A 27,731-nucleotide genomic window follows, 5' to 3' on the forward strand; every position below is an offset into this window, starting at 1 on the left:
GGTCCGGGACCGCGACAGAACGAAAACGGATGGGGACCCTCCAAAGAAATTGCATTTTATTTGTCGGGCATTTGTATGATTTGTTTTATTTATTTTTTTTTTAATGTGCCTTGAGCACTCTTGAGTGGTATGTGCGCTATAAAAATCCTGTTATTATTATTATTATTATTATTATTATTGTTCGTTATTGACTTATATTCAGCGCATAATGACGTCATACACGACCATGATGTATAATACATCATGGTCGTGTATGGTGTTGGACCCAACATAATTACGTACGCGAAAGCAATTTGAACAACCACTGTGATTGGATAAACAATCAGTGGTTGGATAAAATTGCGTTGTGTTAAACGTCGTTGTATTGGACGCAACGTAATTACGTACGCGCAACCAATTTTAACCGAAAAGTGATGAACCAGTGAGTTAACGTCCTCAGTGGGAACCAAGCCTCGGAATTAATTTTCTCAACATGCATACGTTTTATGTGTTTTAATAGTTATTTCTTGACAATAGTGAAAAAAAGTTTTGATAGTTTTACCATAAACTCTGCTGATAGGTTTAACGGGTAAAATATGAGACAGATGCAAGAGAATAACAATCTAGTTAATGAGCCTCAGAGGTCTCAGCAAAACTGCCTATTCAATCATACAACAATAATGACAATACCATCTAATATACAAACATTACTATGTATTATCTTTACTCCGTACTTTAACAATATCCTAAAGTGTAATCCATCACCTTTATCATTCGTCCAACTACCTTTCTCCAAATGAACTCTCCACGGATGATATCCCCCACTCATTACGGACTTTATTTTACGAGATACTATTAACATCACTGAAGATCTCACAGGGATGAAAGAAAAACGGCGCTGTAAATTAGTATTGTGTTTTGTCGGTGATGAAACAACTTAACATTTATAATGATAACATTAATGATTATGAGCACGTGATGATAATGAGAATTTAATCTTTTGTCTCTCAAGATTTGGATACTTTTTCTTGAGCCTTGATTAACGAGTAAACAGAGTGTGTACATTAGCAGTGTACTGTTACTTGATTAGATATTCACATTGCGATATTAATGAATCCTCCTAAGATCAAACTGTGATAATAATCTCACCAACTTTGATTAAGTCACGATATTAAATCAGAAAATAATAAACACGAGAACACAAGACACAATTAATAATAGTAACTAGAGTGTTATTGTTGCAGCGTAGGTTTAGTGTATTGTGTCTCATTAGATCTGTTTTCTTTAAAACACACTAATGATGATATGTCATGTATCGTCATCTTCTTCTCACATTAGACGTGATAGTGTGTCTAAATGCAATTTAGCCTTTACTATTAAGTTAAAAATAATACTATTGTTTGAAAACAAAGATCAGAATGAATATATCAATGCTGATCACGAAGAGAATGTTTGAATTCATAATCAGTACAGAATATCTTAAAGGAAAGACAATCATAACCTTACTGCTCGGATGACCTCTCGTTATCACGCGCCACGCAAATATTGAGTCTAACAGTCATTCTGTGCAACTTCTAACCACAATTCTGTAACTTTCATACCATTTGTAACATACAGTCAACTATGATTCTTTCTCAGTACAAAAAAAAAAAAACATATAATAACTACAACTATTTATTTATTTATTTATAGCCTATAGTATTTTTTTAAAACCTTCTTTTCTCTTTCATATTCCTTTGTATGCTTGTTTATTATTCCACATTAAATATTTATTATGACTTTACCTTACATTAGGAAATAATATACATTGATGACAGCCATGAAATAGAATCAGTCATCAATAAACTGATAATATAATTTAATGATTGAAAAAGAATCATATCGTAGAAAAATGATTGAATTGAAATATGTTTTGCATTATGCATTTTGCATGTACCTTAAGCTCTGTCTACACCATCAAATTATAGTTTGAATGTCCAAATATGGTAGTGATTTACCCATATATGTAGTGATATGACATCATCATGTCCATATATAGGCACATCACATTTTTTGTTACATAAAGTTTGATAGTTTAGACAAAGCTTTAAACATGGCACTCGTCTGATGAATGTACAATGTTCCAACAACATTATGATTTTCTTTTAGTCTGATTGAACGACAAGGGGAAGGAAGAATTAAGTGTAAACGGACAACGAACTTCGAATTGTAAAAAGCGGAATTAGAACAACCAATACGATGCAGATATCGCACATGTTCTCATTTCCTTGTCAGTAATTTCTATACAAGATCATGTCTTGGTGTCGTCTGCTAGTGCATTTCGCGCCAAATTAAACTGATTGCAATTACAAAATCCTTGAACCAGTAGCAGTATTTAAATGTATGTATGATTTGTAAATAATAGCCTGTTTACACGTACCACACAAGACATGGCGTACGCCTGGCGTAGTCTACCCCTGGCGTGTGAACGGGGTCTCGCGCTTAAACTTAAGTGTTAACAATAATTTTGATTTGGAGTTAGACTTGCTCAAACTCTTTGCCACAATTTAGCGTTTCACACTTTCGAGTTGTATTGCCAGCTGAAGTATGTATGAAACGCTATGTGTGTCAAATATTTTACCAACATTAAGTCGAATCGCTGTCTAGGAACGTAGACTAAACAAGAAGAGGTACCATTTGGTTCATCGCTCTTTCCTTAGTCCACTCACCTCTATAGTATAGTGAGATATAATAGTACTGGTATGTCCTATGAACTATTTTTATTATGTTTATGGCATTTAGGATAGGTAGGCCTAACAGTACAATGGCCTATTTCTGCATACTGCATGCCTACATACTCTTTCGTCATTAATCATGAAAACATTTACAGTTGATATTTAAAAGTAATAATAATTTCACCGTTGCAAAATGTATTGAAAACATAATACTTGATGTGCAAGTCAACAACATGTTGCACTTATACTTATTAATACTTGACACATGGTAAAGTACGTCACCATTGGAAATACGACCCAACACGATTAATACCCAACAATTAGCCTGATTGGTTCATGACGTAACGAATAAAGTTGTTGATAATAAAAATAGAGGATGATGAGTCATAATGGCTCTCAATAATGTTATTGATGAAGTGTGTATCATAAAATCTAGATCTAATAGTAATGTATAGATTTAGAAATAAATTTTCATTAACACTCAATTTACTCACAATTAGACTATGCTGTATTGCACTTTGTATATTCCTAACAATACGACCGGCACTGATGATTCATGGCATTTTTCTATGTAATTAAAATATGTGTACATCATGATATAACGATACACAGCACTATAATACATCCACCGCACTTCTTCAATTAACAAATGAAATTGTTGGGGCTTTCGAGAGGGGTGAATTTGCCATTGGTATTTTCATTGACCTCTCGAAGGCCTTTGATACAATTGATCACGATATTTTATTATATAAATTACATACTTATGGAATCCGTGGCCCTGTATATAATTTATTCAAAAGCTACCTTTCAAACCGCAAGCAATGCACTAAATTTAAACACACCCTTTCTGATTTTCTTCCTATTATTTGTGGAGTCCCTCAAGGTTCCCTGCTTGGACCTCTATTATTTTTATTATACATAAATGATATCCATAATGCCTCAAATATGTTTTCTTTTCTGTTGTATGCTGATGACACAACCCTTATTTACACTGATAAAAATATAGATTCCCTTTTTAAAATATCAACCGAAAATCTACCCAAAATTTTAACATACTTTTCTGCAAACAAACTTTCTGTTAATCTAAAGAAGTGCTGTTGTATGGTGTTCAAAAATTCACAAATACCACTAAATACTAGTACTTTTAAACTAAAAATTAAAGATCAATTAATACCTATTGTTGAGAAAACTAAATTTCTTGGTGTTTATCTGGACTGTAAGCTAAATTGGAAACATCAGATTACTCAAGTCGAAAACAAAATATCCAAAAGTTCTGGTATCATATATAGATTATCATCTTTCATCCCTCAAAACATACTCCGGATTCTTTACTGTTCACTAATCCTCCCTTACCTCACTTACTGTAATATTATTTGGGGTAATACATACCCGTCCTACTTAAACAAACTGTTATTGATCCAAAAGAAAACCGTAAGATACATAGCAAATGCTTCTCCTTTATCCCATTCCAATCCTTTATTTTCTTCATTTGGTCTTCTTAAAATTCAGGATATTAACCATCTTCAACAAAGTGTTTTCCTCTATTCATGGCTAAACTCGATCCTGCCATCACACTTTGATGATTTATTTAGTTTCAATCTTAATTTTCATAACCACAGTACTCGGAGCGCAAATCAAATACGTATTCCTTTTTTTAAAACTACTTCTTTTAAACATAGCATTAAGTTCACTGGTCCTAAACTTTGGGATAACGTACCAGTTAATATAAAAAGTGCTTTGTCTAAGAAGAGTTTCTCTTTTAAATTGAAACGGCACCTCTTATCTAGTTATGTTTAATTATCCTTTCACTCATTGTAGATATTTAGTTTTTTCGGTACCCTGAATCTAAAAGTCTTCATTACTGTTTTTGTCCTGTTTCCGGTTCCCGTGTTGTCCTGTTTTTTTTTTTTTTCATTTTCTATGGGCTGCCTTATACAAGCTTTGCTTTTTAGGAATGTTGCCCCTCTTATTTTAATAATTTTTACTGTTAATTTTTATTTTCTATGAAAGACAAGAGAAATAAATGTTACTTTGATTGATTGATTGATGAGCAGCCGGGTGTGGCAACAACCCCCGGGAATGTAATGTATACGGGGGATCAACGTTTATCAATGTACGTAATTCATTAGCCGGGTGTGGAAACAACCCCCGGGGAATGTAATGTACATGGGGGATCGACGTTTAGAAATGTACGTAATTCATTAGCCGGGTGTAGCAACACGCCCAGGGGAATGTAATGTAATCGGGGGATCGACGTTTAGCAATGTACGTAATTCATTAGCCGGGTGTGGCAACAACCCCCGGGGAATGTAATGTAAACGGAGGATCGACGTTTAGCAATGTACCTAATTCATTAGCCGGGTGTGGCAACACGCCCAGGGAAATGTAATGTAAACGGGGGATCGACGTTTAGCAATGAACGTAATTCATTAGCCGGGTGTGGCAACACGCCCAGGGGAATGTAATGTAAACGGGGGATCGACGTTTAGCAATGTACGTAATTCATTAGCCGGGTGTGGCAACACGCCCAGGGGAATGTAATGTAAACGGGGGATCGACGTTTAGCAATGAACGTAATTCTTTAGCCGGGTGTGGAAACAAGTCCCGGGGAATGTAATGTAAACGGGGGATCGACGTTTGCCAATGTACGTAATTCTTTAGCCGGGTGTGGCAACAACCCCCGTGGAATGTAATGTAAACGGGGGATCAACGTTTAACAATGTACGTCCATTAGCCGGGTGTGGCAACAACCCCCCAATGTAGTGTAAACGGCAATGCATGTTTTAACAGTTGTAACAATGTCAGTATTCATTCCTGATGTATTCTCTTACATGAATTAGGTTGATTGATTTAAAAAGCACGTGAGACGGATGCGTTGTGAATATAAATGCGTTGTTCATGTTAATGGGTGAAAGTGTACCCGTGTTCTTTAATAAAACTGATCACTTATATTAATTCAGTTCACCGACACGCCACATACTATCTATTTCCGAAGTATCATAGAGTATTTGGTAATACAGCATCACATGTGGTGCCTGTATCACGTAAGGTTGGGTTAAGGTTACTACTAGATAATGTGAAACACGTATTTACCAAATATTCTTATGATACTCTGGAAATAGATACAGTACCAAGAAGAATCACCTGAAAAACTCGTCATCAATACACAATATACATTTTTCCAATAAATACTGATAACACTATAATCAAAAACAAGCAGGAGTTAGTTAATGGCCACCGATTTGAGACAAACAATACGATGAAAAAAAAAATCTGTTTAAATCGTGTGATCTACCTCAATGTGAGGATTGTTGTTTAATAAAAAACACTAACATGTATTTGTCACGCTACATCATGTTCTTCTGCAGGCTGGCAAGCTAGTTCAACAAATAAAAAACATATTGAAATTAGTTTCATGTAAATTGTTTTCTTACACACAAAGCAGATGGCTGAGTTATTTGTAACAAGAGTGTGTAACAAATGCCAGTCGAGTCTGCAGCCACATAAAATCAACCAACTATACACTATTAAAAAATCATCAAGCGTTTCTCAATTTCTGTATGTAAACGAAATATATTATTTAAACGCCTCATTTCAAACAGTCCTCATAAATATTACAATTCAAATAAATTGAATGCCTTAAGTTGAACGACCGTCGGTTCTTTAGAATGTTTAATTGTTCGCAATGCTGCGCTATGCATCACAATGTATTGCAATGCTGCTCTATGCATCACAATGTATTGCAATTTGAAATGACTAATTCCGATAGAAAAATAACACAAATGTCGCCGATTCATCTCGTCTTAAATGACAATATACACCAAAAAGTGGCTGCAAATCAGTTGTACCTGTTCTAATTCATTGTTCACGTGACTGTTTGCCCAGATCGTATCGTCTGCTTTAGATTCAGACGAACAAAGCTAAGGATTTTCTAAGCTTAGCTCATCATACAATCTATCATCAATCAGGACTGTTTATCCAAAATTCAATTACAGTTTAACAATGAAAAACCCTGAACACAGTTCAATGTTCCATTATATTCTTTAATTAAATTACGATAGATCATTGTGTCGAAAGGCATGAAAGGATCACAATTATATTTTAAGAGTAAGCCAAAATATCCACTGTCAATATTACCCTCCTTGACGCGCACGTGACGCCCTATAGAGTACGTATTATGTATGCCGATTAAACAGTAACGATTTATATACAATTCTTTTTCATTTCAATTATACCATTTTACGGTCGTCGCGCGCGCCCAACGCACAATTTTTTTCGGCGTCGGTCGTTTGCATCGTGTCGCTCAATTCAAAAACACTAATTTATTCCCGTGATTTCAAGAAAGGGATATTTTGAGTAAATATAGGCCTAAAAAGGGGTAAAACTGTGAGTAAATATCTATCTTTAAAACTCCAAGTAGGTCATATTCAAACACATTTAAAGCACATCAGGCAGCGTTTATTAGGCGTTTACACCAGCAGTATGGTACTCACGATTGAATTAAAAATTAAATTAGATTTAATTTAATTTGAATACCGATAACTAGTGCAAGTCAGCGGCAGCATATGAACTGCTGTCCAGATGTTGACGAAAAAAGCTTTTTATAACGACGTTTGTTAGTTTAACAAATCAAAGTATTTCCTCTTACAAATTGAGTGTTTTTCTAGAATTTGCATTGTGCATTGGTGGATTTATTTCTTTCCAACATCTACTTCCTTTTTGGATAAACGAACATTAAAGCTTGGTTCCCACTAGAACGTAACGCAAGGACGTAAACGCAACGCAAGCGTTTTAACCAATGACAAGCGAAGTTATAGACATTTAGCAATCACAAGCGAATAAGCCATCGCTTGTGATTGGTCAATTCACTTGCGTTGCGTTACGTCCTTGCGTTGCGTCGCTAGTGAGAACCACGCTCCAAGCTCGGTTCCCACTAGGACGTAACGCAAGGACGTAGACGCAACGCAAGCGAGTTGACCAATCACAAACGACAGTTCGAATAATCCATCTCTGGAGATTGGTCAAATCATACGATTCATCAATACACTGACATTGGTCGATTTTTAAAGCTTAGTTCCCAACGCAACGCAAGCGCAACGCGCCAATCACAGCGCAATAAATCATCAGTTATCGCGTCGTGATTGGTAAAATTACAAGTTGCGCTTACGTCTTTACGCTGGGTCCTTAGATACGTATTTAATAGTTCAATAGAGCTTTCTTCTAATATCACAACAATTCTTCTTCAAATCTTTGGATTTTTAATCTAATTTAAACACAAAACAATTTTCTAGGATGAATTTGATATTCGGAATTTAAACCAAAAATGTCGACAGATATAAGAACGAACCTTCATGGTCTTGTATGATTGGCATCGTGTTATTGAATTAGTAAACTAAGCCTAGCACTTTAAACGAGTTTCAGAAAATTGTTTTTCAAATACAACATACTTTTCTATACGTTAATTTCCTTCGTATTTTTCCCATGAGATGAAAAAGGCTGCAATTTCTCGTCTGAGAATGGTATTAATTGCACAGTGCAATGTTACATAAAGAAAAGATGTTAGCTAGTGGATCGATATAAAGTACTTACTTAAGTACTTACTTGATCGGTCACCATTCGACATTCATTAGTGTCTCAATTAACCTTAAAATGTATTTATTTTGTTATATCGGAATTAGATTAACGTAATAACATCCAAATGAATAAAGAGTGGTCATACGCACCCACACGTACGCACGTTAATAAATATTTAACTGAATTTATTAAGATCGTTATAATGAATATGCCTACAGCAATACTTTCACGAAACGTCATTTCCACGATACGTTTAAATCTCCCTGACTACTAACGGGGTATAACTAATGCATTGCAATGTACCATTAGGATTGGCCGCTGGATATTCATTTACATAACTTGAATTATGACCAATGTCTTTTAGATCATAAAACGAAACGCGATGAATAATTGTAAATCCAAAATTTACTTTATGAGACGGTGATGATTTTTAAACATTTTTATGATTATCGGTTTTTTGGTAAATTGATATAGATGATGATAGACCATGAGGTGAATTTAACCATTCATTTTTTCATTTCATTTTAGGACGACAAACTCACCAGTCGAAGCCCTTTCCACCTTTAAGTTATATATCAAGAATATAATTCAATAAAGAGCATTTAAGTAAAGTTAAATGTCACCAATTAGAATGACAAGTAAGTAATTAGTAGATACAACACACGGGGTGAACAACCATCTATCTTTCGCATCCCTAACTCCACTGATGACATTTGCAATAAAAACTGAAATTGGAGTTTTCCTTTCATATTCTGAAATTGTGAGATAATTATCAAAAGTGCCGCGGTACAGTAGTAATTTGCTTTATATACACATTTCTACAAGCTTGATTTCTATTTGGACGCAACGTAAAGCTTGGTTCCCACTAGGACGTAACGCAAGGACGTAAACGCAACGCAAGCGAGTTGACCAATGACAAGCGACAGTTTGAATAATCCATCGCATGTGATTGGACGTTGCGTTACGTCCTTGTGTTGCGTCCCTAGTGGAAACCAAGCATTAGGACGGCGAGAGCGCAGCGCAATGTGTCGACTAACAACCACGACGCGATGGATCACCCGAATTGTCACGTGCCATTGGTCAACTCACCTACGTTGTGCCTACGTCATTGCGTCGCGTCACAAGTGGGGACCAAGCTTTAATCTTCATTCAATTTTCCCTTCCTTTTCTGTAATCTGATTTCTTTTCTATTTTTCTCATAATGTTATGTCTGTGCAAAACCTCCGTGTAATTTGAAATGGCGAAATAAAATATGGCCAAATGATATATGATATGTAATGGTACAATATGATACGAAAAATATACGAAAGAAAGTTTATTATATTCAATTCAATTAAATTTAGCAGAATATTTATATCTTTTTTTCATACAAAAACCAGTATCAGCCATATTGAAAAAGTATTCGTTTCACTTTCATGCTGAAATTATTTCGTTTAAAAATAATTATTTGGATGTTGTCAAACAGGTAAAGGTGTGTTTTTAATTATCAAGGTAAATTATGAGGTGGTGCGATCCTTGGAGCGAAACCCGAGGCCCGATCAGTAAACCCGGTCAAGCACGCAGGAGCAATAGCCCAGGTGTTGGAGCACGAAAGGCACAAGGTCTTGTCTAACACCAACATCCGCTTTCCTAGCAGGGGGAAGTAAATAGTATTCAGTGGCCCCATTTATCAAGATTTTATTCAACAATTCTGTATTTTGTCAGAGTTATTAAAGTTTGTCCGCAATCACCACGATAATCTTTTCCTGGTTTGTGCTGGAATCAACGTGGGTTCGGCGGAACCTTTTAAAGTGCAGTACAATTATGATATTACAGAACCGCAGAATGTATTAATATTATAATATACGTTACCAAGGACCCTGGATGTGGGTGTGTCTAATATACCGCCCTCTAAGTGACGCGCGAATTTGTATCATTCTCAAATGTATAATGATATATATATACATTAATAATATAAAAGAGGTACTCTCCCTTTAAAGCAACTAGAAATATTGTTGTAGGCAATAATTAAAGAGAAACAATTATTTTTGATTGAAACATGAATCCAAACTTCCCAAAACCTGCTTGTTTACGCGACGTGCCTGGTCAACGGGTCAGTTGTGGCGATCAACACGTCACATCATTTGTTACGCTATAAGTGTTGATCTTGGTGGGTGGTCGCGTTAATTACTTCAATCACAAAATGAAGAACAAATCAGTAATTCATTTTCAAACGTTAAACTTGATAATGAACATAATTGGATGCTGACTGGGGACCACACAACAGGCGAATAGCGCGCCAACCAGCAGACTAGAAAACCGCATGTAACACTATAACTGTATTCCTGAACGGAATGTTTTAACGAGGTATGTTATGACATGAATTAAGAACATATTAAATGACGGCTTTTCTCGCACTTTCTGAATAATTGTCTATAAATTGTGTACAGTGTTGTAAACCATAAACGCGTTTTTGTTTGTAACGCGATGCACTGCGCGTGCGCAATTCAAGCGCAAAAAAGGTCATTTTTATCCGATCTTTGATAAAAACGTACTTAAGCTCTGTCTACACTATAAAAAAAAAGTGTGATGTGCTCAAATACGGTAGTGATAAGGCCATGTATGGGCACATCACTTTTCTTTGTCACATAAAGTTTGATAGTGTAGACAGAGCTGCTTTAGATCAATAATAATATACGATACGATTGACCACGTAAACATGTGTGTACTTTCAAACATAATATTATGGAAGTTGTAAAACCATATTGCTGTCATTTAAATGTATATAAAAGTCAACATTAAAGTGCAAATCTCATTTAATCATTCGTTTAAATAAATTTACCAATTATTCCATCCATTTCTGCATTAACCTAAGCTGACTACCGGATACACGTTATTGGTCTACAGACATACAAATGAGTGTCTGCCATTTAACAACCTATTACAAATACTATTTTAAGTCTACTTTGTGGTCTCACTTGCATATGTTTATGATTTTCAAATTTTATATTTCATTTTATGTCAGACAAAGTCACAAGTTACAATTAAAATCCTTCAGTTTGCATCCTCAACAACACCCGGTATAATTCAATTTGGTTCCTGTCTGACAGAATTCATGATGTACTAATGTCATCCGATTGTGCAGACAGTTTGACAGTACCTCCATGTTTTGACGAAACGGCAACACAAAGGAAAACTCGCCTGCTAGACCATTCCGTCATTTGAGTCTATAGTCTAGCGGAACGATAAAAATCCTGAGAAACATGAAATGTATACGTTTGGTTTCCACTATGAACGTTACGTAGGACGTAACGTATGACGTATGGGGCAACCTAAGTAATTTGACCAATGATAAGCGATAGATTATCCAAACTGTCGCCTACCAACATAGCTTGCTTTGCGTCCTGCTACTGTTCATTTTTAACTAATTTCGTATTCCGTACAAACGTATGTGTGTTGCCGAAAAAACATAACGTAGTCCAACGTTCCAACCAGCCACTGAACTGAATACGGGCTCCATGTGAACAACGAGATTGAATTATAACCATATGAGAAAACAAACACATTTTATCTAAAAGAAACCGACAACAAAAATTGGAGTTTCCACACAAAATTCTACTGACATAGAACTTTAAATAAATGTAGATATGTAAAGATCAGAATGAGTGTGTGTTGTTGTGGGTAACGTATTCATCACAGAATAACGCTTGAAAACATGCGCCGTAGGCGTTTATCAACATACCTGTTTTCAAAGGTGAGAAAAGTTTGTGGTGAAGAAAGTTGCTTTAGGGGTTGGAATTAAATCAGAAAAACATGGTGTTGCAGAAAAGAACACCCATGAGTTGAAATGAACAACTAGTAACAAATTGATTATAACTGCCATAATAATTTTGTTTCATAAAGAAATGGTCTATGAGAGTCGCCAACCTATCTGTCTTCTAAATTAGATGCTGTATCCATTTAAGTTCATTTATAATGTAAGTGATTGTCACACGTTAAAGTATTTAAAAAAAGATATGTTTACATGTAGGCCAACTTTGACAGCGATTTTGTCGCAAAAGCATGTCGTCCTCGTTTTAACAATGAATAAATAATATGATATAGAACAGTATGCGTTCTTTATGATATACAGTCCAAAATATTAAAATGAGTCGCATTGTAATTAAAGTGGAATACGTTGATGTTTTGTGTTAAATGTCTATAGATACTTTGTAATGTTTTTTTGCTGAATGTCTATAGACACTTTCCTGTTTTGTATTAAATGTATATATAAACTTTTTAATTGTTGTCTTGAATGTCTATATATACATGATACTGTTTTGTGTTAAATGTCTATATAGACTTTAGGCCTATAATATTAATTTTGTGTTGAATGTCTATATATACTATAGATACTTTTTATTTTCTTGTCTTGAATGTCTATATACTGTTTTGTGTTTAATGTCTATAGATACTTTATAATGTTTTGAGTCTAATGCCTATGTATATTTTGTAATGTCTAAATGTTTTAATATTCAATGTTCCTTCTGTGTTATATTATCCAATTACATATATATTAACAACAACCAATATTAAATGCAGATTAAGAATATTAAAAACATAAAACAATCCTAGTCAGATAAATGCCACGTGGTCTTTAAACGGGTTTAAAATACTCTTTACCAAAGATCGCCGTCTGCATTATTTCATAGCTGGCTGGGGTTGAAATAAGTACGGCAGGAAATCTTAACTTAAGTAGCTTGTTTTTTCTTAAAATCAAGCACATTTTATTAGATTAAATGTGTTGTATATCATTCCACACCGACATCTTCTAAAAGCCCTAATAGCAACGGACGCACACAGAATGTATAAGCATTGGTTTGTTACCGTTGGACAGGTCATGCTGTGCATAGACGTATCTCTTTCGCCTACGAGGAAGTCAGCCCTGACGTTTATTGATCCACATTGCCTATAATAAGATTATCAGTTTCAGATTTTGTCAACATCAAAATCACGTCCAGCTTAGGTAGCTAGTAGGCCTATCATTTCTCTTCGTTTATCAGTATGCATAGAGAGACGTACACAAACTTGTTATCGTTATGAAAATTGAACGTGCGCGAATCACGTATGTGCGCATCACGCGTGCGCGCACCACATTGTACCTTTTTTTTGTAGATGGTGTTTCCATAATGTACATGACATGCGCATAGTCTACCGATGATCAAATTGCATTAAGCTAATAACATGACTATTGGGTAATACATAGAATTACTGCTGCTAATTCTACCCAATTTAGCTAGTACTATTGATTAACCTGTCTACTCCGTTCACTGCATGATTGTGTCTATTTCTCTGTAAATCTGTAATGCTCGTTTTAACCACCGATCGATAAAATTGTTTCGCTTTAAAAGCCTTTACCATAGTTGATATCAATAAAAACACACGGTACAGACTGTAAAACGGTATACGCTATATTAGGTATATGGATATGTAATTTAGCCAGTGTGTTAACATCTCATTTAAAATGTACAACGTTTTATAAAATTGTGGATTGCGTAGCCAACATACTGTATAGGCATAATATATATGAATATGATAATTATTAATCAGGCCTCACCCAACAGGCTGGCGTCCGGAATATATAAGTTTGAGGAAGGATAGGAGGGGATGTTGTTGACTTTTAATTATCAAAACGTCGACACAAACAAAATAGTAAAGGAAATCGTAAAAATAAGATTTTCGGGTTCAACAGTAATAACAATCAAAATTTGTGTTAACAGACAGTTCATAACGTGCTAGTTACATTCTGTTAAATCTTAAAGTCCAGTTTTCATAGTTCAGCTTGCTTCCCCATATAGGACGCAACGCAACGGCGCAATGAGTTGACTAATCACAAGCGACACAGATCCACCGGGCCGTGATTGGTCAAAATATTGCAATGCACGTACGTCGTTGCGTTGCGTCTATAGTTGACGCAACGCAAGTACGTACGTGCAACGAAAGCGAATTGACCACAGTTCGAGTAATCCATCGGTTGTGATTGGTAAAATCACTTACGTAGCGTTGTGTTGCGTCGCTAGCGGAAACCAAGCTTAATTGGGAACCAATCTTCAAGATATACCATAATGTTATACACATTCTTACTAGTGCAGCAGTCAAACATGAATGATCGTCATCCACACATTTGCTAATCACTATCAATTATTGTGCCACACGAATTAACTCAATGGCGACTTTGTCTCTTTATCTCAGTTATTAATACGTTCCTAAAGAACACCAGACAATCTTCATCATCATTTGCAATGATCAATAGAAGTACTTAGGTGTATACTTTACAGTGTTGTTTACAAAAGACTTATTAAAATCTGTTATTAATACTGCCACTAATACTCTACTATAAATTGCCTTATTAAAATACAAGGACATCGCCCTCTCACGCTTCTTAACGTCAGACAGAGAATTAAAAGTTAGAATAACATAGGTGGCAGCACAACTAACAAATAAAGATAAAATGGGAAACAACAGCTTCCAAAGAAAACTAAGATTCATCATCAGTTAATTCAATCAGTATAATACAGTTAAAAGTAGGAATACTTCGCATATTACGCTGTACAGTTGTTATATACTCCCTATAAAACTGTATATTCAAAATCATCGTCATTTTGCAGTAGATTCAACATATAGGACCAAGATGTCCTTTTAGTAAATTGATTTGATTGATTTGTATGATATAAATAAATCAACTAAACATATACATTTAAAGAACCAATAAGGTATTAGTATAAGGTAATTAGTAGGGGGCTTTTTATCTAATTCAAATTAAAGAAATAAGAAAAGAGAATGTTTCTCTCGAATTTGAAATGTTTATCAATTAAACTGTCGCCCTCTAATGGCAGTGAAACTTTTACAGACGGATAGGTGGCAGCATATTAAATTTAAAAACGTGTGGCAGACAAAGAAGTGTGTAACCAAGACAACACTGATCCTAACTGAGATAAGTCGATAAATAACACAAACTTCAAATTAATATGTAGGCCTAATTAATAATAGTTGCTTGTTTTTGTCAAGGTACTCGGGTATGTCTACTGTACTTACCAGACCGTTAAAAATGGTAGTGTTTATTTTAATAACTATAGGTCTAGCTAGTTACTTTCATTATTTGCGAGAAATAATATTTTTATCTACTTTTTGTGAGGCGGAACATGCGTCCCAATCAAGGGGTTAGGGATATATGTTTCCAGTGGACTGGCCTTACGCGCTATAAATAATTATAAGTTTTAAATCTTTTAAAGATACGTGCGGAGATTCACGAAATTCGGTGGATCCTCCGTGACAAAACAGGGAGAGACATCCGGAGCCCAACTGTACAAACGTTTGTTATTCTGATCAAATTGCCTAAAATTACTTTTTATTAGCATTCAATAAATTATTGGCAGTATACTGAAGTTCAATGGGAAGTCATTAGGTATAGTGATAATAGAGTTGAAAGAGAGGTATAGCGGAACAATAAACACTCATCTCGTTTATCTACAATGTATCAGCGAAATTATGTTTATGAAAATTAGCTATTATTCACAGGAAGTTTATAAATATGAACTAATTAAGTACAATAAATGTATGGGTGGATATTAATATTGTTGTAAATCAGATTTATTAATATCCGCTAGGACGTACCCAAATTCAAATAATTTAGACCCATTCAATATCTAACATTCTGTCGCTTGTGATTGGTCAACTTTACTTGCGCTTAAAATCCTTGTATATTGCATTGGGAACCAAGATGAGTTTTTGCTAAGGGATGAATATACATAAACTATGTATAGTTTGTTTTAACCTTTGTCAAAATTAAGCCACGATATAACTAGCTGGATGAATGACAATAGCCATATCCATTAAAATAAATACACTTATTTATTCACAGTAAAACAACAAACAATAACTAGTTTAAAAACTATTTATTGTTTAAAAACAATCTAAAACTTACATGAATTTATTGCGATTATTACAAGCTCGACTTACATAATGTAGTCTTAAAAGATTAATACAGTATTTATGGTGTCTTTGAATTGAAGGTTTTAGTTGTTACTAGGATCTAATATTACAATGTGACAAATCATAAGCTATCACGTGTGCTGAACATAGACTGTAAGCATTATAACTGATGTGAAGGTTTAATGCCTTATTGGAGGAAAAGTGTGTAATTATACACACATAGCTCGAATTGTGTTATAACTCGATAATAATACGGTATAGAAACAAGTAAGTAGATTAACAATATAGAGTCATATAAATACCAGTGTAACAAGAAATTGCGTGTTGTCACAGATAGAGATGACAGCTGCCAGGGAGGTGTCCTCCTATCCACTTCTGGTTCGAATCTCTACGGGGTGTTGTGTACTTATACGTTTCCTGAGCTAGGCTAGACCAGAATTGTTCTGAAGCGATTAGAACTCGTTAGCCGTCCCAACAGGGACGCTTTTAAGCCGAATACTAATCCCGTGGCTCCAGCCATATATTTAGAAAGTATATTTCTAGTTAAGTATGAACAAGTAGGATATATGAGTGTTGGTTTAATAAGTTTAATCATCAATTATTATTCTTTCTCAATGCGTAGGTACAACGTGCTGAGAGAAATTATATACTAATGTAGGCCTTAATAACATTACAATAATTATTTCTCAATAGTAATCTGCAATGCGATTTTGACTGCTCATGCGTATCCGTCAAAAGTCAATGTCTTCATTACGATTAAATACGCACTTTTCGCGCTTCATTGCACGTACTCTGTGGCGTTCCATACATTTTCTTATTAATTTAAATTACAAAATATTTATAGTAGGTCTATTTCTATGCAATCATATCTATTATAAATGTTTATCATCATAACAGACATAAACCAGTTTCAACCTTTTGAAGTATCGTCTTTAGGGAACAAACTTAATATCTTAAGTCCTGGTATTCCAAATAGGTATATGGAAAATTAATTTAGTACCCTTCAAGAAAGATCAAAGAAAACGCCAGTGCATCCGATACTTCATAGATAGAATAACACATCTCACTTCACCGTAAAGAAGGCATATATCAATAGAGTAAACATGTGTGGAGAGTCTCTCTTGAATTCATTCACTAATTCTATATAAACCAAGCGTAGAATCTTCAAGGATTCTAAAGCTCTGTCTACACTCTTAAACTTTATGTAATGTGTCCATATATGGACATGGTGATGTCATATCACTACCATATTTGAGCATATCATCACTGTCATATTTGGGCACATCACACTTGTTTTGTCAAACTAGTTTGATAGTGTAGACAAGGCTTTAAACTGGTTGCACGATCAGTGTACAATTCATAGTTGATATCAATTTAATGTATAGTACGTCAAGATCGTCATAAGTCTCATTAAAAATTAGAAATGCAGAATAAAAAAAAAGGTAGAGCTCAAATGGACATCTTTATTGTGGAAACGAAACACAGAGGGAAGTCTAAAAAACAAGTTAGATGAAAACTGTTTTAAGAGACCACAAATAAAAACATAAATTGGAAAAGAGCAGAACAGATGACAGAATCCGGGATGAAAAGGATAAAAACTACAATAAAATAATATTGTTAATCTATAAAAGATATGTTATAACTTTCTATATTCGACAACTTATGTTGAACCATTTGACATAAAGTTAAAAGTATGTCCAGAGTTGAATTCATATACGTAGTAATATTATTTAAACGTGAAGTTATTGATGTTTGCTGCTCGTATTACTACACTTTTTTTAACAGTTTAGTATATGCATAAAATGTAATTAAACACACAGACGATATTGCCATATTTTAATAATATTTTGAACAAATGGAAATAATACATAATATTTCTAGGCGAGACATCATTGCGTAAAATGTCTGGACAGTGAACCTACCCGCCTTCCTTCGGGAACAACTAATGTAATATCCGATAGATGTTACAAGGGGCTCACGGGCCTAGACTGATATTACAAGTTTACAACATTAAGGCCTCATCTATTTAAAGTGTAAATTAATCAATCATTTCATGGCAGACATACTTAATACTTTTGTTTACATGTTGTATGACTTTTCTTTTTTTTTTATTGTAATGCGTAATAACGAATCGCGTTTTAAGAATGTGCGTCGCTAAGCAAAAGAGATGTTCAAATCATGTTACCGCTACAGCGTAAAGTCTGTCTCACTCATGATAAGTGTGAATTGTATATTTTGATTTTACTAATACAATAAATATGCAATACATGCTGATTATTCAAAACTTATTATTTAATAATTAACTATTTCTATATCTTAATGATTGTCCTCGTCCTCGTTGTTCGTCTATTTTAATTACTCACATATTTTCAATATAACGTATTGTATACTATTATTTATATTTATCAAAAAAATTACGAATGTATGTTCGATGGGAGCGACTACTAATATAGGACTAGGGTTATAAACCCATTAATTGCTTGAATTTCTGATGTACGGAAGTAACAAATATGTTACTATGAGTTATTTTCAAATTAAGTTTCTCAGTCGATACGCAAGTCAATTATTAATTACAGGATATCCGCTTTGTCTTCGACTTATTATTAGTCCCTATTAACCTATTTTTCATAAAGTTATCAGTTCAACATTTACAAAAACCTTAAATATGTCAGACTTATCATAAGCATGCACATATTGAAGTAATCAGTTTAATAAATAGAAATGTAACTCGAGGAATTTATTATTACTGTATATATAATAATCCATTGTTCGTTTAATAAACTTTATACAACATCTCGTCATAATGTTATATTGCACTGTAGCACACATGGATATTAGGTTTGTAAGCACAAAGTAAAAGACACAGGGATTATATTAAGCGCGTGTGTCGCGTGGTTTAAACTTCCTGGTTTCCACTTAGACGCAACGAAAAGGCCTACGCGCAACGCAAGTTAATTGACCAATCGCAAGCGACAATTTGGATGATCCAGCTCATCGTTATTGGTCAAATTACTTGCGTTTCGCGTACATCATTGCGCTGCGTCCAAGTGGGAGTTTTATGGTACATTGTTTGGATTACGGTACACATAGATATGATTCGAACATTTTAACTTCCTCGTGTTCTAATTGTTTTAGCAACGTCATACAAAGTTTATTTTGTTTAATCATGCTTTATCAACGTGTAAGCTATGTTAACACTGTTTCAATTAATTATTTCCATTTTTGTTAAAGTTCATCGATAAGTTGAGTGCCTCTGAATAATAAACGGAAATCATACTAATGTTACGTACACGCATGGACAACTAATGGTGACTAAAAACATTAGAAATCACTAGAGCATAAAGTTGCTGAGGAACATGGGTACTGATATATTTATTTAGAATTAATTTCATAAAAAGTGTTGGGTTGGAAATTTGGAAGGAATCCAAACAAGTTACCATAAACAGAAAAAGCGAATGGAAAAGGTCTTATGCTTATGGGCCACATGACCCGAAGAGAAAGAAAAAGTTATTCACAAAGTTCAAATGTTTCAATTAATATAAAGACATAGATTTTTTATTTCAAAAAAATGAAAATAGATCGATCAAAAAGTCATTTGGAAAAGCGTGGAGATACATTTTAACAGAAAAAACACCAATGACATGATCTTCACCTGGTAAACACAATCATCATGTTGTTCAATAAAATGTCTTCATTAAGCAAGTTACTACAGGACATACAAGAATCAATTGTCAAGTAATGTCCGTTTCTCTATTTTGATGAACTTTGTTCTGATTTACCAGTGAACCGTGTTGATTCGGGATTTTTACAAATCAATTTGTTCATATGGAGAAATTAGTTATTGTTGAATTGCAAACAGATACGATTATAATAGATTAGACGGATACAGCTTCACGTGATTAGAGAGGCGGTAGACAAACCCCAAATTAATGGATGTTAAACCATAATACATCCTCGTGATTAGAAAGATAATTGAGATACAGATTTGAGTTTGCAAAACTTAAGCAAACTCTGAGTTTAGCAAACTTGAGCAAACTCGGAGTTAGCAAACTCGGAGTTAACAAAACTTGAGCAAACTCGGAGTTAGCAAACTTAAGCAAACTCTGAGTTAGCAAACTTGAGCAAACTTGGGCAAACTCTGAGTTAGCAAACTTTGAGTTAGCAAACTTGAGCAAACGCTGAGTTAGCAAACTTGAGCAAACTCTGATCAAACTTGGGCAAACTCTGAATTAGGAAACTTGAGCAAACTTTGAGTTAGCAAACTTAAGCAAACTCTGAGTTAGCAAACTTAAGCAAACTCTGAGTTTGCAAACTTAAGTAAACTCTAAGTTAGTAAAGGTAAGCAAACTCTGAGTTTGCAAACTTGAGCAAACTCTGAGTTTGCAAACTTGAGCAAACTTTGAGTTAGCAAACTTTGAGTTAGCAAACTTTGAGTTAGCAAACTTTGAGTTAGCAAACTTTGAGTTAGCAAACTTTGAGTTAGCAAACTTTGAGTTAGCAAACTTTGGGTTAGCAAACTTTGAGTTAGCAAACTTTGAGTTAGCAAACTTTGAGTTAGCAAACTTTGAGTTAGCAAACTTTGAGTTAGCAAACTTTGAGTTAGCAAACTTTGAGTTAGCAAACTTTGAGTTGGTAAACTTGAGCAAACTTGAGTTAGCAAACTTAAGCAAACACTGAGTTGGCAAACTTGAGCAAACTCTGAGTTAGCAAACTTAAGCAAAATCTTAATTAGCAAACTTGAGCAAACTCTTAATTAGCAAACTCGAGCAAACTCTTAAATGAGAAAACTTGAGCAAACTCTGAGTTTGCAAACAAAAAGTTTACAGTGTACAAAAGGCTTCAACATTTTTCATCTTGTCACGTGTCAAAATAACCTATTTCTGAGTTTTATTTGCAGGTTGGTTTAAATTGATTATGTTATAGTTTATTATTACGTCCCCTTATTCTTATCAGAGACTGAAATAAGCTGGCCTGCGAGATAGTTTAGGAATAGGAAACACGAAGGTCTTATAATTGGTAACAGGCCACACTCTATCGACCGTTTTTTAATTTAGGTTTTTGGTTGATAAAAAAACAAGCAACACTTCACTCGCAGTGTTTCTGTGTTAATGACGGACGTGAAATGTTATTATATTAAAATGAACTTTAGATCAAATTAATATTATGCAATAATGCGTGAGTATTCAGCACAAACAGGATCTTTAAAATGTGAAAAGTTTAGTAACGCAAAGGGTATATGGATATTTGAGAATACTGTATGACAATAATACACATTGGGGCTTATAAGCTTAATTCCCACTTGGACGCAACAATCAACGTATACGCAATAACCAATGTGACCAATCACAGGGGAACATTCTGATTGGTCAAATTACCTGCGTAATTATTGCTTGGGAACTGTGAATTTTCCTACTGTAAAATCGCATATTCTCATATCAGATTTGCCTTCTTTAAAAACACGGTTTTACTGCAGGAAACCAAATTAATCGCAATTTAGAATATTATTGCAATACATTAAACAGAGTAGTGTAATTTAGATACCACCTTTTTGTGGCGATGAATCACCTTAGATTGGACTTAATTTAACGGATATTTAAGGGATAGGGCTGAACACGTTAGCTTACCTCATTTAATATTTCCTAAATTGTTCTAATTCAGTTGCTTAATAAACTTGTTTGGTGATAAAGGAAATGTGATTTCCTGTTGTACCCGTAGATAAACGTATCACAGTTCATACATAGTAAGTGTTGCAGTAAATGACTATTTAAATGACTATTGTGCATGCAAAAATATGAATATGACCAGAAAAACATATACAATACTATAATTGTAAGTAAGTGGGTAAGTTTTATTTATTGCTTTCTAAGACAATTTATAAAACAGCATAAAATATGAATGAAAATAAATACATAAAATAATACAAACATTAACAAAGGGTCTCTCCGTATATGTACTTACTTAGTTACCCACACATTATGTTATGACTAAACAATATAATATTATTATATTTGAATGCTGCTTTTTCCTGGATAAATTTAAAAATAAAGACACGTATGTTCAATAGAACATGAACCGGTGATTCTCTCATACTTTGACAAACATGCGAATATCCCTATAAATCGGAGGTAGACCAGTAATACGGAATAAACATGTTTCCAAAATGAGTTAAACAGTAAGAAAACAGAACCCAGTCAGTTTTAATTATATTATTATGTTCACAGACTATTTTTTAAAATTTCCCCCCCCCCCCCCCGTTTTTATCTGCTTTTTTAAAAGTCTTGAGTAAAATAGATTACTAGACTTCATGTTATTGAACTTGTTTTAGTCGTTAGCACAATTAGCTTTTAACTGTCTTAATTGAATAATCGTGTGTGGCATCCGAAGGGAGTTGAGATATAAGTACACCTACCTAGAGGATGCATGATACTCGAGTGTCACCGTTTTATATCAGACGGTCGAGGTAATGAAGTGAAATACATGAAGGGTGGGTTATTTTGTATTTTCATTGTTCCTGTGTTATTATATGTAACGTGATAGGCTATGGTATGAACGTTAAATGACCCTTCATTTTCACAACGCGCGCTCATGAGTTTCTGCGCGCGGAATGACGTTTCAAAATACAGTTTGGCTCCCACTCTAAGACGTAAGCGCAGCTTAAGTAATTTAACCAATCACAATCGATTGATTATCCAAACGGTCGTTTGTGATTTGTTGACACACCTGCATTGCGTTTACGTCATTGCGCTTCGTCCTAGTGGGAACCAAGATACGGAACATTGTGGTTTAGTTAGGCTTACTGGTACACTAATACGGATATTTAATTGCGTTTAAAAGCATACATTTTTACTGTGGTAATAAATGTAAGTCTAATATCATAATAATTCACATGTGCGGAAAACGAGGATTTAAAAAAATAGATTTAAATGATCCCCGAGGGGTAAATATACATTTACAAGTTGAAATCAATCCAACCAAGTCAAGGTCTTCTTGAATTTTAATCCACCTAATAAACATAATTATGTACGTGAACTTCTAGCGAAGAATATTACGTTGTTTTTGTGGGGTTTTTTTTGGATGTGGAAATCAGTCTCCGTTTTAAAAATCGTCATGAATTTGCTTTATTTCCTTTTACTTTGCATTGAGAAGATTGAATTTTGGTTAAATGTTACATATTGACATTCATCTTCAATGTACTATGTATAAATATGGTATGTTGGTTTCATTAACATTTTACTACCATCTTGACATTATACAAAACTCTATACAAAACATAATGAAGAATAAAAAAATATAACTTTGATTACCAGCCGATATATACTGTATCTAATTCCAAAGTATCATCGGCAAATATTTGGTAATAACATCACATGCATTCACATCTAGTAGAAACTTAACCCTCATATGATACAGGCACCACATGACTGTGATGCTGTATTACCAACGTTTATTATTTGATACTTCAGAAATAGATAGTATGTGGAGATACAGCACTGGGAATCGGCTGCAATAAATAATATAGAATTAACTATATTCTGTAAGTAAAGTTTAATAGTGATTTTGGATTTAATTGGATTGAACATACCTAAATATCACAGCAGGTATTTTAGAAGTTGAACGTCGAAAATATTCTGTAAGAAACAGGAAGCTGAACTGACTAAGATCAGCAGAGCTTCTAAATCAACACTCACTCACTCATACAGAAAGTTCTATAACCTTTTGCCATATTTTTTTTTGTCGTAGACGATGATTTAAATTATATTAAGAAAACGAAACATGCAGACGGTAGATTTGAGGAGCCAAAGAGATCAGTCCTGTAGACGTTACACTACCGTTAATTCTACAAGAGAAACAGTTTTGTTTCGCTTCAGTTCACTAGATTGATGACATAATGTTGGTTGGGTGATAGAGATGTGAAAAGAACATTTTCCAGATTGTTAGTGTATGGAATTAGTGAATGTAAGAGTAGTCTGCAGAAAGACATAGTCCACGTGATCTTAGACAGATGCGCAATACTATTACATCATGATGCCAAGAAAGTGTTGACGAACATTATCCACAACCAATTTAAAGTCTCTAAAGCATGAGATTAAATATTTAAATGTTAATAATAAATTGCATTAAACAGCATTGTATACCATTGGTGTTGTTATTAATTTGATTCCTATAGAATACACACACATTGCATATTTTTTTTAGAAATTAGATAGATCCAATCATATATATGTTATAGTATGATCTAATCTAAACTGACTAAAACAAAAATGAATGAAACGGAATATGGAGAATTAAATTAAATTAATTCTAAAATAAATGCATATGAATATGTCATGATTTAAGAAGTTTTGTCTGAATAAGGTATCTATGACTAAAGTCAGAATAGTGTGTAATGAATTATGCGTACTGTTTAATGGTGCGTCATCTTCAATTCAAACATCATCAACATGGGAAAAAAATGAATTACGACAGTTATGTGAAAACGAAAATCATCATGTCTAACTACCTTCAAAATTATTTAGATTCAATCAACAGTTATGGAATGAATTTTGCTAATTCATGTTTAGTTTTAATTGATGCATGTCAACCGATTCAAGACATTTAGAAATAGATAAGTTTACGTCTCAAGGTCAAGGAAAGTTTAGTTGCAACTTTGCATTTTTAATTTCTTATCCTCGTCTTGTGTTAAAATCTTAGTATGCATACACATTTCTAAGTCTTCCAATGAGATATAGGCCCAAAACAACATTCTTCGTAAGTATAAATTATAACTTCAGACAATAGCTGCAAACAAGGACTTAAACCTCCCTTTTTAAAATCGCGATTATCAAATAATAAGAAATACTAATGGAGTTTTGTTACAATATAATATGTAAACAAACACATTATTATCATTACACTAAAATGTTATCTTTATTAATATAGGGCATATTTTGGAAGGATGACTTTGTTTGGTTTCCAACACTTTATTTTACAGTACCTAGATGTTCCCTTAAGGACTTCCTGCGTTGCGATTACACAACAAGGTATAGCAGTCCCAATGGCTATCAAAACGAATCAAGAAATTACCAACAGAATAAAATAGAAATGAAATAGGGATTATTTAATAATGTAAATCTTGTACCTTAATAGAATTTAGACAATAGAAAAACTAGAACTGATAATAAACTCTTAAAATGTAAGTCATGTGTTCCAATCCCCAATACAACATATAAATACTAATTCTAATTGAATAATGAAAACCTTTGTGTGAATAATTTGTTTTACGAGTACTGCTTTTGAGCTAAAATCGACACAGATTACATTATTTTAACTCAAAACACATTTCAATTTTGCAATCTCATCTCATTCACCAATGTCACGGTTGTCTCCAATGATATATATTTACTTTTTCTTTAAATTTACTTTAATAAATTACTAGTAATTATAGCTTTTGAACAAGACAATGATACCCAAACTATCATAAAAATAAGAAAATCTTTGAACCATTTGGCAGACATGACTAAGCAACTTCTAATTCCATACACAATATTTTGATATGTTTGAAATGCTCATTTATGACCTAAATATGTCATAAGGCAACTAAATATAACTTATAACAGCAAATTGTGGATTAATCATTGCAAGAACACTAAGTAATGTGTGTAAAGTCATTTATGTTATAGAAAATTACGAAAGATACACGCTCCGGGCCGATTTTACCATTCCGGTCTATTTGATACCCAATGGGTATGCAAAACTTTGTATAACAAACAAACGTATACAAACGATATCTGTGTGCAGATGAAATAACAATAATATTTTGGAAATCATCTCGTTTGGATCCTAATATTTTAGAAGAGAATTTTTCCTTTTTTGTTGATCTAATCCAATATCTACTTGAGAAAGAAAATTAAATGTTTGCAAAACGTCGTTGTAATTACAATTTTTAGTACTATCTATTGGATCAACAACAACCACAATTATCTTCTATAATAATAGTTTTAATATTTAATATTACAGTGTTTCAACAACGCAATTCATAGTGTATCATTCATGATAGGTTTTTCGTTTGTCAGTCACAACAACTAATTGTAGTTGTAATACTTCCTATTTGTACCTCACGACCGACCATCAACCCTGTATTAAACACAGACTGCAATCTGACTTCTTCAGAAGCAAAATATGTAATTAATTTACTTCAGACGTGTGCTCATGACTAATACATGGCCTACATTCGTATTATTATCCTTATACAACTGTATTTGTTTGGATAATGGTATCAATTATATAAATATTAAATAAAAGTACAATATTTGTGTTTTAAATTTATCATTATAAAAATTGTTTTGAATGTGTGCTTGTAGTAATTCAAATTTCAAGTTTACGCACCGTTATTTCATTTTACCAAGTTTAGCAACCTTATAGAGTTTTCTTTCAATCAAACTATTCTTATTGGTGGTTTCTTCAAAGAGAAAACAATGTACAAAAGTATCTCTTTATAAAACATTCCGACAATCAGCAATGATAAACAGAGACCAACATAGACTGAACAATTTCACAGATTAAAAAATATCAGGCTCAAATATAAAATGTTATCATCTAAAAATCAATCTTAATTCACTTTTACTGTGAAAATAATTTTTAACAAATAATACCATTATGAATGATTGAATGAATAAAATAGATAATATTAATTAATAGATTAAAACCACCTTACAATCACTATCTATACCTTGGTATGACTAATACTACATACCATTTAAAGATACATTCAAAATGTCTATTAACAAGACTATATTATACCTGGACTTAATTGCAACTGAAACTAAAGGAAGTAAGCAGAATTGACTCAATAAATATCTGAAATTACTAGCAAACTTGTCCTTGATCAGTTAAAAGATTAAGACAGAAACCAACTTTCAACCACTTAACAACTTAAGCCTGAAATCAGCTTTCTCGACATTTCACTCGATTGGATGCAAGATATGTCTGAAGTGGTACTTTTACTTTTTCTTTACTTTGGTTCTACTTTTTCTGATGTCAATTCTAAATCCCAAGGCGACACAAATCGTGACCCGATGAAGGCAAGGTATATATCAACTTGCCAGGCTATCGAATGGCTCGCTAGTAGTCATTATCATTAATTAAAGTACTGTATAAGCAATAAGCAACCATACACGGGTTTTTCTTTTCGAGTATTATATAGAATGGAGAAATATTCAGCAATGAAACGTATTCAGAATTGGGTATAAAGGGGGGAACAGACACGTAATTAGTAAGACTTACCAATATAAGGTCTGTGTGTTTTCATAATGGAAATAATATGCAAGTACTTGAATGTATCCACAGTACCAGTAATAAACCAAGTGAATAAGCAATATACGGCTATAATCACTATTTAGGGACACTTTGTTGAGTCCAAAATTTGTCCCTTAGCAGAGATTAAACGTTATTACATAATTAATATTAAATTTCTAAAGAAAGAAGTGAAATAAAGGTAAAGGTTTTATTTGTACAAAACAATGACGTTTAGCCGGC

General features: G+C 33.6%; 1 long non-coding RNA gene across 1 annotated transcript in view; it reads right to left on the minus strand.

The window, feature by feature from the left end:
- LOC140054474 (uncharacterized) overlaps positions 1–3,248 on the minus strand; it is a 29,471-nt gene extending 26,223 nt beyond the window's left edge. Inside the window, exon 1 of the long non-coding RNA XR_011846523.1 lies at positions 3,188–3,248. This is a non-coding gene — a long non-coding RNA (uncharacterized lncRNA). The remainder of the gene's footprint in view (positions 1–3,187) is intronic.
- Between the last annotated feature and the right edge of the window lie 24,483 nt (positions 3,249–27,731).

The sequence above is a fragment of the Antedon mediterranea genome, chromosome 7, assembly GCF_964355755.1.
Source record: "Antedon mediterranea chromosome 7, ecAntMedi1.1, whole genome shotgun sequence".
NCBI lineage: Eukaryota > Metazoa > Echinodermata > Crinoidea > Comatulida > Antedonidae > Antedon > Antedon mediterranea.